Source organism: Rattus norvegicus, chromosome 18 (genome assembly GCF_036323735.1).
Source record: "Rattus norvegicus strain BN/NHsdMcwi chromosome 18, GRCr8, whole genome shotgun sequence".
NCBI classification, from domain to species: Eukaryota; Metazoa; Chordata; class Mammalia; order Rodentia; family Muridae; genus Rattus; species Rattus norvegicus.
In genome coordinates, this window is record NC_086036.1 from 21,460,023 (window position 1) to 21,477,074 (window position 17,052).

At 39.1% G+C, this 17,052-nt stretch overlaps 1 long non-coding RNA gene across 2 annotated transcripts in view; it reads right to left on the reverse strand.

Annotated features, from left to right (window-relative positions):
• Nucleotides 1-5,328: 5,328 nt before the first annotated feature.
• The window catches only part of LOC102546931 (uncharacterized), a 98,804-nt gene continuing 87,080 nt past the window's right edge, over nt 5,329-17,052 (reverse strand). For both annotated transcript variants that reach the window (XR_005496169.2, XR_361280.5), the window contains exons 5-6: nt 13,898-13,951; nt 5,329-11,300 (exon numbers count right to left, since the gene is read on the reverse strand). This is a non-coding gene — a long non-coding RNA (uncharacterized LOC102546931). The remainder of the gene's footprint in view (nt 11,301-13,897; nt 13,952-17,052) is intronic.

Consider the following 17,052-nt stretch of genomic DNA (forward strand, 5'->3'; position numbering starts at 1 on the left):
GTCTCTGTCTCTCTGCCTCTCTCAGTGTCTCAGTGTCTCTGTGTCTCTGTCACTCTGTCTCTGTCTCTGTCTGTCTCTGTCTGTCTCTGTCTGTCTCTCTGTCTCTGTCTCTGTCTCTCTCTCTCTCTCTTTCTCTCTCTCTCTCTCTGTGTGGGGGGGCTGTTTTGCTGTGAATTGAGCCAAAAAATTCAAGCATATTTTACCGTGATATTCACCTTACCTTTGAAATTCAATTACTTCTGAACTTGACTTTTTGGCTCTTTTGACTCTTTTCTTAATTTGTTAGAAAACATGGTAATATCGAGTATTCAATGAGGTCCTTCCCCCACCATGCTAACATTTTATCTTCCCTGTAGTGAAAGTATCAGACAAATAGATGATAGATAGGTAAGTAGATAGATAGAGAGATAGAGAGATAGAGAGATAGATAGAGATAGATGATACATAAATAGGTGGTAGAAAGGAGATAATATATAAGATAGTTGATAGATGATGAGTAGATAATAGATACAGATTTCAAGTTGAGTACATGTTGGCAAGGTAGGGGCTAAAATACTAGATGGCCATGATGATTTAGGTTATAGACCGTGTCCAGAATAAAAGCTAGGTTGGAACAAAAGGCAGATTATTGAATAGAGGGGAACTTGGTTTCTTTTTGACTTTATTATGGTCAAAGAATGCTGGGCTAAGTGGAGGGTGTTGCTGAGTATTTAGCTCGGGTCACCAGAGTCAGCACAGTTCCCACTTCTAGGTGAGTGATTTTAATATCTCTGTATGCAAAGTTAATCAGAATACAAGATGGAGTGAACAGCTTCAAAATAATAACAAAACTAAAAACTGATAGCATTGTTTTTGGTAAGATTATATTGAGAAGCAATGATTTGTAAATCCATAGGAGTATTATTACATTAGGATTACAGTAGGAGCTCATTGTCAACACTGTGTTATACTCCTTTGGAAAAAAAATTCGTTAACGTCCAACAATTCTTCATGTGTTCTACTTTTTCCTAATGCATTAGAGTATTACATTTTTGAAAAAAAAAACCACTTAAATATAAAGTGGTGGTAGGGCTTCCTTGGTGGTGATTACAGTAATTAAAATAATGTGAATGCCAAAATGTAGTGGGTAAAACCAGCAGAGCCATCAAAAGTGGAGGCTGTCACAGCATTCAGTGGCGGAGTCCACTATGTCTCATTTGACGACCAGTTTCTTTGCAGTCTCAAATGTGACAGGGACTGTGCACTCCCTGGCTCTTCCAAACTCGGCTTTGGATGGTTACATACTCTGGGATACAGCTGGTTAAATGAAATATTCATCTTATCTTTCAAAACACAGACTGTGAGTGTGCCCAATGCCCACTGGGAGGTATCAAAGAAGATAAATTATTGGGAAAAGCAGATCTTGCCTCCTTCTTCTCTCCAGTCTCTATGATTTCTGAACCAAGCCCACGCCCACTCCCCCCACATTTCAGAGCATTTTAAGAAGATAAACACAGATTTATCATTTTATCCCAAATGAATGTTTTCAAAACAAGTTGCATCACTGGCTTCTAGTCACCGGTACCCTGTGCTCCCTGGCAGCATCGTGCCAAACTCTCAGTCCTCTTGGGCACCTTGACATTCTAACTGCCAAAAGGGATGGGGTTGGGATTTCACATCAAGTTTGTGGAAACCAAAGGATCAACAAGCAATGAATATGTGGGTAAACAATAACATTTTTCAAAAGGAAACCTGATATTCTCACATAAGGATAGGTAAATGCATTTTACTTCGGATAATTCTTTCTTTCTATGTCAGCCATTAGAAAAATCAGAGCCTCGTTACAAAAATATATTTCTACATGAGACCTCAAAATGGGCCTGGTGGTGGTGTCCGGATAGCCTTGAGCTAGACTCAGAGATTCAGAAGGAATGCCAGTCCTTCTTCCCTTGGGAAACCACTGGGTACCTTTCACAGGGTTGAGGATGGTGTTCACATCTCTAAAGCTATGTGTATATATGTGTGTGGGAGGTGCACATAGGCAACATTTTTGCATTTTTTTCTTTTTAGAATTTCACACATGAATGCTGTATCTACATTATTTTCCATAACATTTTCTCACCTTCCAACTCTCCAGGTGTTCCTTTCCTTTCCTTTGAAATGTATATCTCATTTTCTTTAACTAATATTATTGGACACACATATAAATACAACTTGCTGAGTTCGTTTAGTGTGGCTTCTATGTCTTTTGGTTTTTACCTAATGATTTGGGACTGGTGAATATATATGCTAGTGTGTGTGTGTGTGTGTGTGTGTGTGTGTGTGTGTGTGTGTGCATGAACGTGTGTGTGTGGGTATGTGTGTGTGTTTGTGGGTGTGTGGGTGGTTATAGGGGTGTATGTACATATCTGTGCTGTGGTGCTGTGTATATGTATGTGATTGATGTGCATATACATCTTATACATGCTTCTATGTGTCTGTGTGAGTATCTGCGCATGTGTAGAAATGCTGTCTCTATAACAATAGTGTGTTTATAATCGTTTAATGATGTGTATGTTATGCATGTATTGCATCACTGTATGTGTGTATATTTGACAGTCCCAACTCTCTCTAACAATAATACTTTTATATGATATATATACATATGTGGTATGTGCATGTATGTGTATCTATATTTACACATGCATGCATATGTTTAAATCCTGTCTTTCTAACAATGGTGCTTCTGTAATGATTTAATAATAGATACTGATGGTTTGGCACCTGCAGCTTTCTCTCACTAGAGTGTATGCATGTTGTTGTTGTGGTGGTGGTGGCAGTGGTGGTGGTGGTGGTGGTGGTGGGGTGTGTATGTATGTGTGTGTGTGTGTGTGTGTGTGTGTGTGTGTGCTATGTTGGTTAATGTATGTGCTAACTCTTTAACAGTGATTCTTCTGTAATGATTTAAAGACGTAAATGTGAACATTTGTGTGCATGGGAGGAGTGTGTACACGCACATGTGTAAGCCCTGTCTTCATAACAATGGCCCTTCTGTAGGGATTTAATGATATACTGGTGGTCAGGCACCTGCCTCTCCCTCTTCAAGGTATGAATAAAGGAAGCTAGCATCTGTGATATTCAGACATATAAATCTCAATGCCAAGATGGGCATTTGGGATCCCATTGCTCAGAAAGCACCATTTATACTCTCACATGTTTTATTTATCTGCCTGAGTGCTTCATTGCACTTTTCTTCTATTCCCTTTACTTTTGAGGGCACTGACCCATCTCTTTCTTAAGAGCATAAAGAATGAGAATAGAGATTAAAAAATAATAATAACTCAACATTAGGTGCTTCACTTCCTCTCCATCTTCAGTGAAAATTTAATGACATTTTTAAACCTGACTGGATCCCTTCTATCCGGAAAGGTGTTGGTAACTTACCCTTTTATTTCCCCATCCACTACAAATTCTTTTTTCTAAGAGAGGATTAGCTAAGTCTAGGGCAAAACCATTTTATTGTACTTCAAAACGGCACTTGGAGAGGGATATGGGAGAGCTGGCCTCCACTCTGCCTTTACATAGCAGGCCTTAGCAGATCCATGCCAGATCCATGGGGCACTGTACCCTTCTCCATTCCTGAATCCCCAGGGTCTCACAACATTCTCCAAGCTTTAGGAGCCTTATTATGACTCAACATTCCTGCCTTCTATCTGATAGATGGAGATTTTAACTACTCAATCTTCAAGATACTTGAAAGGGCATAGCCGTGCAACTGTGCGTACACACTGAGACCCCAAGCATCCTTATGCAACCTGCATTGCCCGCCCACCAGAGAGACCTGCAGTCTCCTGTTTGTACTTCTGGATCCCGAGTCCAGTGCTTTAACCATCTAAGCTTCACTTTCTTTATGTGTAAAATATTAAACATAAATAAATAAATAAATAAATAAATAAATAAATAAATAAATAAAGGAACTGCCATGTTCTATCTAGAAAGTATCAAGAAAACATGGCCATAGAGCTTAAGGACACATTAACAAAGATGCCCTCAGCAGACTCTCGTGGTGCTAATTCCTTCTCCTTCCCCAATCCTCCCCACATTCTCAGTATGACATGTGGATCCACTGGTGCAGAGCAATCCTTTGGAATCAATGGGAAAACATGGCGCTTTCTCACATGTGACCAATGATGCCTTTTGAACCAGGTCTGCATCTCTACAACTCTTTTGTTACTCCTTCTCTACGTGGCCATTATGGCAGAAGCTGAGAGTGGATTTTTTGTCAGAGCGATCAGGGATTTTGCCTTCCCTCACTCATTAATACTACCCATTAAAGGGCAGCCAAAATCAAAGAAGCAACTCTGGGGTGAAGGTATTGGGAGCAGTCTAAAGAAAAAGTAGGCAAAAATCTTTCTTTTTTTGCTCAGTGTCTGTAAGATCTGACACCACACACTGAAGTATGGTCCTAACTTCTATTCTGCAGGCAGTTTTCTTTGCTATGTACCCCTCATTTTGTGAATTTACAACTGAAGTTACTGAAAGAGCACATAGAACCATGGGATTATCTGAGGCCAGGCTTCAAAGTGTATATCCCAAGGATGGTTTTGCACATATTAATGTGCAAATGCATTTGTCTGTCCATGGTGGATTATTGCCCGTCTTCACAGGAAGATGTTTTTCACAGGTCTACCATTTTATTGAGAAAGGGTTTCGCACAACATCTGTCCTCTGTTCATTAAAATAGCACGTGACTGGGTCCCTAATCCACAGAAGGGAGTAACAGGCAATGACCGAAGAAGTGATAATAGCTGTGGTGTCCGGTATGCTAAGACTGGAAAGAGGAAGAAGGTTTATTAGATTGTCTATATGGCAGTAGAGCACTAAAACAGGAGACGGTGTCTCAGCCTGACAACTGCAGTGCTTTTGAGATATCTGCACAACCTGTAGCCTACACCTCCCTTCCCAAGGAGGTTTCCCATGCGATGCCTACCACTTCTTACTAGACCTCGTAGTAACAGATCTTCTTAGCACTAATGTGGAGGTAAAACTAGCAGCTTCTGTCCTGGATGATCAAAGAACGGAAGGAGGCACAGCGAATCTCTGCTAGAGGAACTAATGAATATGTTTGCAGATGACAGTACCAAAGAGCCCGGGCCCACACAGCAGTAATGAAGCCAGACAGCTTCAGATGGTGAGAGCTACAGAGGAAATGTCTGAATACCTGAAGCATCTGAAAGGGAAGAGCAGAATCCAGGGCCAGCGCTGGTCAGATGACAGGCCCCAGGGATGGACACTGACACTGAGACTAGGAAACGCTTCACTGAAAGGATAGAGACTTCTCTGGTTCAAGGGTCTGAATGAGAGGAAGAGTTTGCTTTATTTCTGCATCTGGTACTCGTTACTTGACAAGGTGTTTTATTTAACCTATATTGCCTTAATTCCTCCTTCTCAAAGCCTATCTCTTTAAGAAAATATTGATGTTAAGTATGTGCATGTGGGGGTGGGTATGTATATGTGTGTGAACATGTGCTTTACATGTAGACATAGATGAGTGGGATCCCCTGAGTTGGAGTTACAGATGGTTGCAAACCACCTGATGTACATGCCTGGAACTGAACTCCAATCCTCTGAAAGAGCAATGTGTGTTCCTAAACAATGGGCCATCTCTTCAGTTTCCCTAGGCCCTATATCATACAGAACCAAACTTTACAAATAAAACCACTCTAATGACTCCAGCCTGTATCAGAAGTCTTGGTGACCTATGTGATAGGGAAGGGCATGACTGGCCAGACTCAGTCTTCTATACATTTTTAACTACATTGGTATAAACCTATGTTTAAATGTCACCTGCAGCAAAGCCAAGAATAAACTCCTAACCCTGAGCACAAGCATCTTAGTTGACAAGAATCACGAAACACACACACACACACACACACACACACACACAAAGAGAAAGAGAGAAAGAGAGACAGAGAGAGAGAGAGTAGCAGAAGCAGCATCAGCACACACACACAGAGAGAGAGAGTTGCAGAAGCAGCACCAGCACACACACACACACACACACACACACACACACACACACACACATACACATTACATGTTTATATACCAACACTAAGAACATATGCACACATACAGCACAGAGAACATACATACAAACACATACCAACCCTGAGCATGTACACACACACACACACACACACACACACACACTCACCAGACTGAGATTATCCATGCCACTTTGTAAATCAGGTGTCAAGATCCATTAAAACAGGCGAGCCCATGGTTTCTGTCTCACTACATGCTTTAATTAAAGACAGCAGTGCAATCTACAACATATCTGAAAATTATTAGAAACTTGTTTTTCCAGAGGCAAAAACGATCAATACCTTTTTGTCTCTGGGGCATAAAGCATTGCAGGTTACTTTGTCCCTGATCGGTCCAGCAAGCCACAGTCAGAAGCAAACACTACTGTGACAAGGGTGAAGTCATATTTTGAGAGTAAAAGAGGTTTGCTGAAATTAGCTCGATTGTTTACTTGGTTTGAGACATCAGTCAGAAGTCCTTGGCTTCAGGGATACAGACAAAGAAACAAGCAAATGATTCTAGAAGGAGGACTCTCTCCCTTCTCTCTGTCTCTTTCTCTCCCTACCCCCAGCATTGGGCTGAGGACCCTCTGCATATTATCTGAATGTTAGCTCTGAGCTATGCTGCCCTCTTGCCAACTCCCCTACTGTCTTTAGATAGCTCTGGAGGTTCTGAATATTTTTCTTTCCACAAAATGGGCTTTTAAAGCTTGGCACATCTCAGGAAGCAGAAAGAAAAACACAATGTCAAGATCTTAAAGGAACAAATGCTGCTTCTATGCAAAATACCAAGAAGTCACTATAGGCAGAGGCAGAGGCTCTGTGTTGTGAGAGACATTTGGTGAAAGCTTTTGTAGGGAAATGCAAGCACTCTTGGGGCTTTTCAGTGTACTCTACAGCAGTTCAGAAATGGAGAAAATAGAATGACCCTCCGATCATTATCTATAGGACATTATGCTGATAAATGGTGGTATTAATGAACTGAAATGAATTTCAATCCGTTCTCCCTGCAGTTATTTTGATAATACTGGAATCAACTAAAGTGCATGGAATTAACAATTAAAGGGGGTTAAGCAGACACTTAATACTTGTTCTATTTTGCACAATTTGGCAGTAATGCATCTGCTGTAATCAGGATTTTTATTTCTCATTGGGACAAAAGCGGGGGCAATGTTTATATTTTGGAAGCAAAGCCTCTGGGATCCGCATCCCCTCCATGCAGTTTCAGTACGTATGTGTTGGTGATGGTGTATGTGTGTGCGTGCTGGTGGCCCCTTCAGTGTGCCTGGCTTTCTCCTTTTACAACAGCTCCACCTTTGGGCTTCTGAAAGGAACATGCTATTTTTGCTAACAGAGAGGAAGAGCTGTGATAATCAGAAATCAGTACTCCGTGCTCAATCTTTTGTTCAGGGAAACGGAAAAATAAAATTATTATCCTTAGGAGAGAGACCCGGAACAACTAGAAACCTGGGTGGAAACAAGAAAGATAACAGAGGGGATCAGAGTCGGGAGGAAAAGGAAAAGAGGAAGGGAATGTGAGCAAGGACAAGAAAAGCTTTCTTTTCTAAGATGAGGAAGGTGCACAGAGCCACAGTAGCTTCCTTCTAGGCTGCAGGGCTCTACCTGAGCCTGTAAGATGCTAAGCCCATCTTCTTTGTCCCTTTCTGTGTAAAAACGAAAGCATCATGCTAATAAAAGAGTGTGTGAGAATTCTGTCCGTTATGTTCTTTGACATCCATCCTGCCTTTGAGTGAAGTTCTCAATGTGTGTCTCTAATATTCAGGAGATTTGCATGGCTTCCAGAAGGATGGCAGCTCCACTTCCGTCAAGCACGACCTTGATTAACCAGGAGAGCAAAAGGATAAAACTCACTTCCACTGTATTCCAATATTCAGATGAATAGGGAATCCGGAGAATATTCTACAAACCTGCCTCCACTCCTTGGCCCAGGTGACAAAGTTGAAGACTGAGCAAGTTTTTGTCTAGGTAAGTGGTGAGGGTCAGCTTGCCCCACAGGAAGGGAGACTTTCATTACACAAGCTATAAAAATCGAAGTACTTAAATTAAGTGAAAATAATTTTAAAAATTAAAGTTAAAAGACCACAGAAACTGCTTCAAGTGGGAAGAGATCACAAGCAGAGGCCCAGGTGACCCAGGTCCTGCACAGTTCGGGGCTCTTGACCTCGACACCATTACTTCTTACCTTCAGAGTTTCACATCTACCTCTTTGTCATCATCTAGACTTACTGCTATTGCTTCCCGGAAAACAGAATTGCATACGTCATGTAGATCTCATATCTAAAAGGTCATTTCAGTAAAGGAACACTCCACTCAAAATCCTCTAAGTGTTCCTTACCGTTCATGGAATAAAATTCACAGTTTTTGACCCTGCATGTCTGCTTCTGAAACCCCTCCTCTATTGACAGCCGACACAGGACGTGCTTATTTCATCAAGGAGAGCTATTAGCCCCTTCTCCTCAAGGCTGCTTGGAGCTTTCTCCACAGACTCTTTATCTCCAGTGACACCTTCAGCCTTTTGTCTTGAAGAATGTATAGCCCATTCCTGTGAGTATTTTATGAATGGGACAAACCCATTCATAAACATTCACTTTCTGTTATAATTCTCCCTCCTTATGTGTACACATATCTGATATTCTTAACTCCGCAGCTGGGTTATAAGCTTTGTGGGGACAACACATGTTTGTTTTCATTTTAGTGTAAATTTAGGATTATGTGTTGTTTATATAAAGTGTTGAATAAAAAGTGAATTGATTGAATAGTATATTGATTGAATTGACAGTAAAGTAGGTCACTTGTTTTGTGCATTTAAAGAAGGAATAAGTACCTTTGAGTAATGGGCTTTTTTGGTAGTTTGGGTGGCTAATGATTGGATATATTTAAGATGTGGTAAAGCAGTCACTAACAGATAGTTGGACAAATAAAGACGCTGCCAAGCCTGAGTACTGAAGTTCAAACTCCAGGGTCCTTAATGGTTGGAGAGAACTGACTTTTATAAGTTGTCCTGACACCTTCTCTGTCTCCGTCTCATCTCTGTTTGTCTCTGTCTTTTTCTTTCTTAATACACATACACACACACACACACACACACACACACACACACACACACACACACACACAAATAAATAACAGGCACTTGCTTCTTTTGTATATTTCTTATATTTGGTATTTACTGAGTCCTAATGCAGAAACCAGTGGTTCATTATACTTTCGTTCTCTTTCTTTTTTGTCTTATGCCTCTAAGACATATTTCCATGTTTTTCTACTTGTTTTAAGTACTGGTAAATCTTACATAAGCTGAAAACGGAAGAGAAAGTCTGGTTATTTTGTGAATTTTCTCATGTATCCTACTTCACTGGAAACACACTGAGCTCCGAGAACTGTTGTAATTTGTAAGTATCACTTAGGCCAACAATGTAACCCCCCTCTCTCTATTATATGAAACCACATTTTATTATTTTTTGAATTTAATTGAAGAATAATGGATACTTCTAAAATCGTCATTTGATATATCATCCACTTAGAAGTACACTAGTTCTCTTCATGTTCTAAGCAAATGTTCCCTCCTTAGCTACTGAACAGAGAATTATGTGCAAAGCCAGGTCCTTGTGTTACTTTTATATTCTTATTTTCTGTTCTTTTTCTAAGCATCAGATTTGGTGCAGCACCATCTTTCTGTTAGCATGTGCTTCTTTGCTTGTGGAGGGGCAGTGTATATGTGTCTGAGAAATAATGGCATCCTGCCTTTAAAAATTCTCTCTTGCCTTTGAAGGTGACTCAGACGGTGCGATATCACAGGATGCTGAGTTAGTATCCAAGACAAACACTTTTCAAGTCAGAGATGAGCTGGAACCCTACTGTTCACATTATAAATTCATCCCATGGGCCTCAGGGATAGGAAAACAATTGTTCCTTAGTTTAGTTTTACCTCCTCCCTAAGGCTTTCTGACTTTTTAGCATATGTAAATAAATATGTTATCATTAAATTTCAGAGTAACAGCATGTAAAATGGAAACTGAAGGGAACATTGGGATACATATCTGTTCATTGTGAGTCTTTGGTATGTAGAAACAAACAAACAAACAGACTTTCTTTGTTGCGAGTTGTGATGATTTGCCTGAAAGTTCAAAGTAATAGAAACTTGAAATATTCACCAGTATTCACTATTAAAGAGAACACACACACACACACATACACACACACACACACACACACACACACACACACACACACACACAGAGGCACAAATTTATCTTAAAGTAATGACTGATATGACTAAGCTGCAAAGCCCTATAGCCTACAATGACAGGCTGAAGACCAACAAGAGGCAACACATTAACCCTGTTCTGTAAAATGACTGGTTGAACTCGATTCAAGCTGACTCTTTAACTTAAATTCTAAAGGTGAATAATTGCGCCCCACCTCAAGTCATCAGGGATAAAGTGATCATCTTCAGTCCCAATCTTGTTACTCTCTCAAGTCTTCAACAGATTAGTTCCAGCCCACCAGTCTTGGGATATGAAACCAGCTTATTCTTCCTACAGCCTTCAATGAAATCTCATCTGGAAGAATTCTCGCAGATAGACCCAACATGTCTGGTCAGTTGTTTTGATAATCCGTTTCCCAAGTTATCAGGTAAAATTAATTATTGCAGCAGGAATGGCTTATTACCATGACAAGCTTCTGAATATTCAATAGAGATTTATATATGTAATTTATCAATTTAACTACTCATGTCTCTGTATTTATTTGTCCCAAGACAATGAAGAGCTCTTAGCATGCATGTAGTATTAGGAAACACCTTTCATTTTGTTTACATATTACACCTCTTTTTTTCAAGACAATCATTCAAGGTATCAATTACTAACCTCTAATTTATAGGAACTAATCAAATCCAAAGTCATAAAACTTAAAAATTCCCTAGCTGATATTAGGATGATTCTGAGATGTTTCAACATATAAAGGTGCTTGCTGTCAAGGCTGATAACCTGAGTTCAATTCTTGGAGCTCACATGCTTAAAATAGGAAAATAACTCCCACAAAATATCTTCTAACCTCTGCATCTGCACAATGACACCCACACGTAAACACACACATTCACACATAAAAATAAATAAGTGTTAAAAATTAGAATACAGAAACCACAGCTTACCAAAATGCAGAGAAAAGTGACTATATGTTGCCCATCACCAAGTGGTGCATCTACAACATGACTCCTGCACTTAAGGCCCAGAGATCCTAGATGAAGGGACAGAAAGACCATCAGAACCACTGAAAAGGAAATTGCATTAGATTTTGTCTCCTAGAGATTACAGAGGAGCTGCACCCATGCAATCAGATCAACAGACTAAATAAGACCTGAACAAGGACAACCCAAATAGACATGATAGCCAGGAAGGGAGAAAGCTCATAGGTTTCAACCCTAGATAAAGAACTACAGGCCACTAAGAAATTTAGACAGCAGGAGAAATAGGTTTTTTTAGAGAAGAGCTTCTAAATGGGTTATATACTGCAATTAGTTCTGAAATCATATAATGTGTGTGTGTGTGTGTGTGTGTGTGTGTGTGTGAGAGAGAGAGAGAGAGAGAGAGAGAGAGAGACAGAGAGAGAGACAGAGAGAGAGAGAGAGAGAGAGAGAGAGAGAGAGAGAGAGAGAGAGAGAACAAAGAAAAAGAAACCACACACTTCAGAGAGAACAAAAGAGGACGTGGAAGAGATTGGAAGGAGGAAATGGAATAAGTAAAATGATATAATTGTGTTTTAATTCTAAAATAGTTTAAAAACTTAAAAATCTATTTGATACCAAAATTTTGCATTCTGTATTCAATTTCACATAACATACTAGTAAGTCATGACACCCAAATCCTACATTGTAAACGGGATCTGAACATTTGAATGTAATAGTCCTATTCTGAGGAAAGCCCATTCTGCAATAATGTTATTTTCAAACAAAAAAATCATTTAGTAAAAGCAAATCTTACCTGGGAAAAAGTAAAGAAAAAAATAATAAGACAACATCTGTGAAGAGAGTGAATTGGGTAAACTCATATCTGCTTTTTTCTGATACAAAAAACAAAAAAGTATTCTTTAATCCAGAGTTCAACTTTCATTTTCCTAAAGGAATTCTAACTATAGCTTCTGTGGAAATAATCCCTAAAAATCTATTCTATGGGACTGAAGAGATGGCACTATAGTCAGGAGAACTTCTTCCAGAGGACTAGAGTTCAATTCCCAGTCCCCATGTCAATGAGCTCACAGACATCTGTAATTTCTGATCCAGGGATTCCTATTTCCTCTTCTGGTTTCAGGAGCCACAGGGGTATTCACATAGTCATACACAGATGCATATGCTGAAATTTAAAAGTTTGAAGGCATTTTATGATGCAGTTTTTAAGGTTTTTTTTTCAATTTGTCACATTGTAACTATTTTTTTTTTTTGGTTCTTTTTTTCGGAGTTGGGGACCGAACCCAGGGCCTTGCGCTTCCTAGGTAAGCGCTCTACCACTGAGCTAAATCCCCAGCCCCTATTGTAACTATTTATTAACTAATCAAATTTCCAAAATGCCCTGGGTAGCACCTTCGTTCCTCTGTCTAATAAGCTTGTCTGTTTGGTCATCCCTGTTGCAGCACCCCCCACCTTCCACAGTGAGCTGTCTTTGTCTTCATTCCACCTTGTGGGGAAGATAATTTGAAGAACCACAGGAAGTTATTCGCTTCTTGAAGCGTTTTCCAACTGTACAGATATCATGAATTAGATCCTCCATGCAGATGGTGCCAAATTTACCAAGAGATCGAGCAGTCAAGGAATTATCTGTCGAGGCAATTTGCTTCTTATTGATTTTGCCATAGCCTCACTTGTAAATGAGTTCATTTACTGACTTAAGGTTGGGGTAGCCCCGCACACGGTTCACCAATCCCTCAGCATGTTATTTGAAGCTTTGTTGAGCTTAACAAAGGTGCCACTGAAGATCTGTCTAAGACAAAGAAGTTGCAATACTATGTGGCCTTTCTGCCTTACTCCAATGGTACCTCAGATTCTGGTGACAAACACCAATTTTGGTTCTACAGGCACATAGAACTCCCATTTTCCTTGCCATCCTAGCCCTCTGAATCTTAGTCCATTCTCCTGTGATAGTGCTTAGCCTCGTCAGAGATGAGCTTCCTCCTTGCCTTTTGCAAACTTCAGTGCAAACTTCTTACACGCATGCGTCACCTTCAATTCTGCGAAATTCCTTTTCTTTTTCTTAAGGGTTTCTTGCATGGTAGGAAGTTTCTTTTTCTTCTCTAGTACAGTGTCCATGGCTCCAGTCAGAAAAAGAAAAGAGGGTTTTTTTTGTTTACTGTTATTATTATTATTATTATTATTATTTTATTAATTATTATGTGGCTGCAGACATCTATGTTGCAGACTTGGTGGGATTTTTATTCTTTGGAAAGAATGTCGTACACTAAACAATATGAGTTTTGTTGTCATTGGACTCTCATTCCAATCTTCCATTGAAGAACCAAAGGGAAAAATCTACAACAGAATGTGTTTCTTGTGTAATTATGTCAAATATAATTGTACTTATCTGCCTGTCCTAAGATTATTTGTGGCTATTTAATTTATTTGTAATGGTTATCTATCATAGATCACCTCTCTATTATTGATAAGATATATTATGAAAACCAATGGAGATGTTGGCTCATAGTAATAACATCTTCCCAAGTATATAATTGAGTAACATTTTTGAAGCGTATTGTTTTCAAATGTAAGACAAGAGGCAATACATGAATACAATATCATGAAAAGGTAAGCAGACAACACTAACTCCATAACAACTCAACAGCTTTACCTTGCCCCTCTCCAGAACGTAGCATGGGGAACGGCAAAGCTCAGCAAGATGAGCCTGTGAAGAAAACAGCAAATCAGAATTTAAGATTCAACAAGTGACTGGAATTTGTAGTTCACTGATAAGAACAAAATGAACACTGTGAATATTACCAGCCCTACTTCAAGTTTTTGATAAATGATAGTCACATCATGTCCATGCCTATAGAACTAATAAAATTGACTTGGGTTAACGTCCTATGGAAGAGCTGTGGCCAAAGCAATGTCTGGTTCTCACACACTCACACAGGACTAAAAATATTTCTATATTGTCACCAGAGTACATGGAAATTAGCATGCAGATGAAACAGTCATTAGAGACTCCGGCAAAAGAAGAGTTTGGGTACAAGATTATTTATTTGGTCTTTCATATAAGATAATATTAGAATCATCTTATTACAACTTTAAATAACTCTTTTCAAATGTATGTTGATTTAAAAGTGCAGTGGCTTGAATGAGAATGGCTCAATGAATTCCTATGTTTCAATACTTGGTTTGGTTCTTGGAACTGTGAGGGAAGGATTAAGAGGTGTGGCCTTATTGGAAAAGGAATGTCACTGGAGGATGGACTTTGAAGTTTCAAAAGTCCACACCATTTCTTGTTAGGTCTTTGCTTTATGGGTCAAGATGTGAACTCTCAACTCATGCAAATGGTAATCCAATGCCAAATGGTCAGTCCCCAAACCATACTGCAAGAAACATTGTATGAATCCAACACACTATATTTAGGAATATCTATGTATATAAAAATACAAATACTTATGAAATAACAATTACTGGAAGAGAGGCAATGAATTTGAAGGAGAGTGCAGAGCGATATATATGAAAGAATTTGAAGGGAGAAAATGGAAAATATAAATGTAGTAATATGATATACTCAAATATCAGTAATGCAGAACAATAACAAAGTAAAATGCACAACTTTAGTAAACATATCTGTGTCTCAACTGTAGTTCAGAGCTCACACACCAATTCTCAGAACAGTACTGTGTAATATACTCATTTCATTTGGATTGGCCTAGCAGTACATACAAAGGTAAAAATATTTCCTTTATTGAGCTCAAGATACTGATCCAAAAGAAGCATTAAGGAAAGTGTATGAGGAAGTTGCCCATGGGCTAGAAAGATGGTGGCATGAGATTGCTCAGTTAGTAAAGGGTTTCTCACCCAGGCATGGAGATTTGAGTTCCAACACTCAGAATCTATTTACAAAAACCAGGTGTAGCACTCTACATTTGGAATCCCAGAACTAGAGAGGATCCCAGAGGCTCAAGACCTATCCAGTCTAGCTAAGGCTAGCTAATAAGTAAGTTCTACGACATTGAGAGATTCTATTTCAAAAGTTGGTAAAGACTGAGAATACTCAATATCAACCTGTGACCTACACACACACACACACACACACACACACACACACACACACACACACCCCTATACACCTTTGTACATTCACACAAGTGTATCACACACAAAAAAACATTCAGTAAAGTATACATCAAATAGTAAAAGTTATAGGGAAAGAAAAATCTATCTAAATATGAGGTTAGAAGGGGGTTAGAATACGCAATATGCTATTACCTCAAGAGAAAATTAGATAGCAGGTAAAAGGAATTACTGATACATAGAACTTCACTGCAGGCTTTAAAACAATATTTTGCATGAAAATAAGAAACTAAAGTATGCAGTTCCATTCACATTACCGGAAAAATTGGAGTATTTAAAATAAACACATGACCAAACCCCAGAATATTTAGTCATATTTGATAGAGAGTGAGGGTGAAGCAAACTTTATGGAATATGCCGATTCTGTCTTTTATATATGCATGCAATGAACCAGGGTAGGCAATGTCGCATTTAGGAAGGTACTTCCTACAAACCCGAGTACTTTTGTCTGCATAAGGCATGCTTCAGTCAAATATTGTGATCCTAAAAATAATCAATAGAGAACACGATGCGCAGAACATGCTAGGAGCTCCCTAAATATATGTACTGAGTGATATTATTTCTAGGAAGAATCATACATAATGGTTTTGTCCTTGCAAAGAACTACAGCCAATATTGAGGAAACAACTTCACAGGAATGTCAGCAGTAACATATATTTTTTTTGTTCATAATAGATGGGAAAACTATTGTTTCAGTATTGATTTCTATTCTGAGTGAAACTAAAACAGTCTGATTTGTCCAATTTTCAGAGAGATTTAGATAGTGTTGAAGGAACTCACTGGGAGAGGGAAAATGCAAGTGAACACATCTCCCAGGGTGCCCTCTTCCTCTACCCAGCCAGGGCCTGTGGCTATTTCTCAATGTCCATTTGACAGGATCCATCCACAACAGTGATACTTACCCGAAATTCATTAACCTGTGGACCTTCCCCCTTTGGGGTAATATCTTCTCAGTCTGCAGAAAGCATGTTCATTTCTCGAAGAACAACCTTACATGCACTTCCTCCTTGAAGCCTGTTTCCAGCTTTGCAGTCTGCAATTATCTCTATAATGTCCAGATCTTACAACAGTTTCCTGCTGCTTCTATAATAAAGCCATCACCGTCCACTTAACATTACAGCAATTCGGGTGCCTGCTTTATCCACTATTGGATTATAGATTGTTCTAGAGAAGAAAGCTGCTTTATTTTATGTTTCCACACATATCAATCATTCTATGGTTTTCTGTTTGTGTATTTGCCAAGTAAATGCATGAATAAGCAAAAAAAAAAGGACAGTTAACATAGATGATAAGAGAAAGAGAGAGAAAGCACAATTTATAATTTTTACATGCTGATTTTTTATAATAGCCAATTCATTGGCCAATTCTGTTTTAGCAGCATCGTTTGATTTAGACAGAGACCTTGCTGTAGAATAAGAGCACAGAGAGAAATGACGAGGAAATTCTAAAAGAATCCAGTGAAGGAAGGGTCCTAGAAACATGTCAGCAAATTGAAGAATGTGCCTGTATTAAGTGGAAGTGGAGATACTATGTGGGAGGAGCCGAGGTATAGTAACACCTGGTCTATCAACCGTTCCTAGATTCTTGGTCAACTCCGCTAATCCTCATAACAATCAGAAGGATTCCACTGTCACTCCCTTTCTACAACTGAAGAAATTGAGACAGTGAAATCAAGCC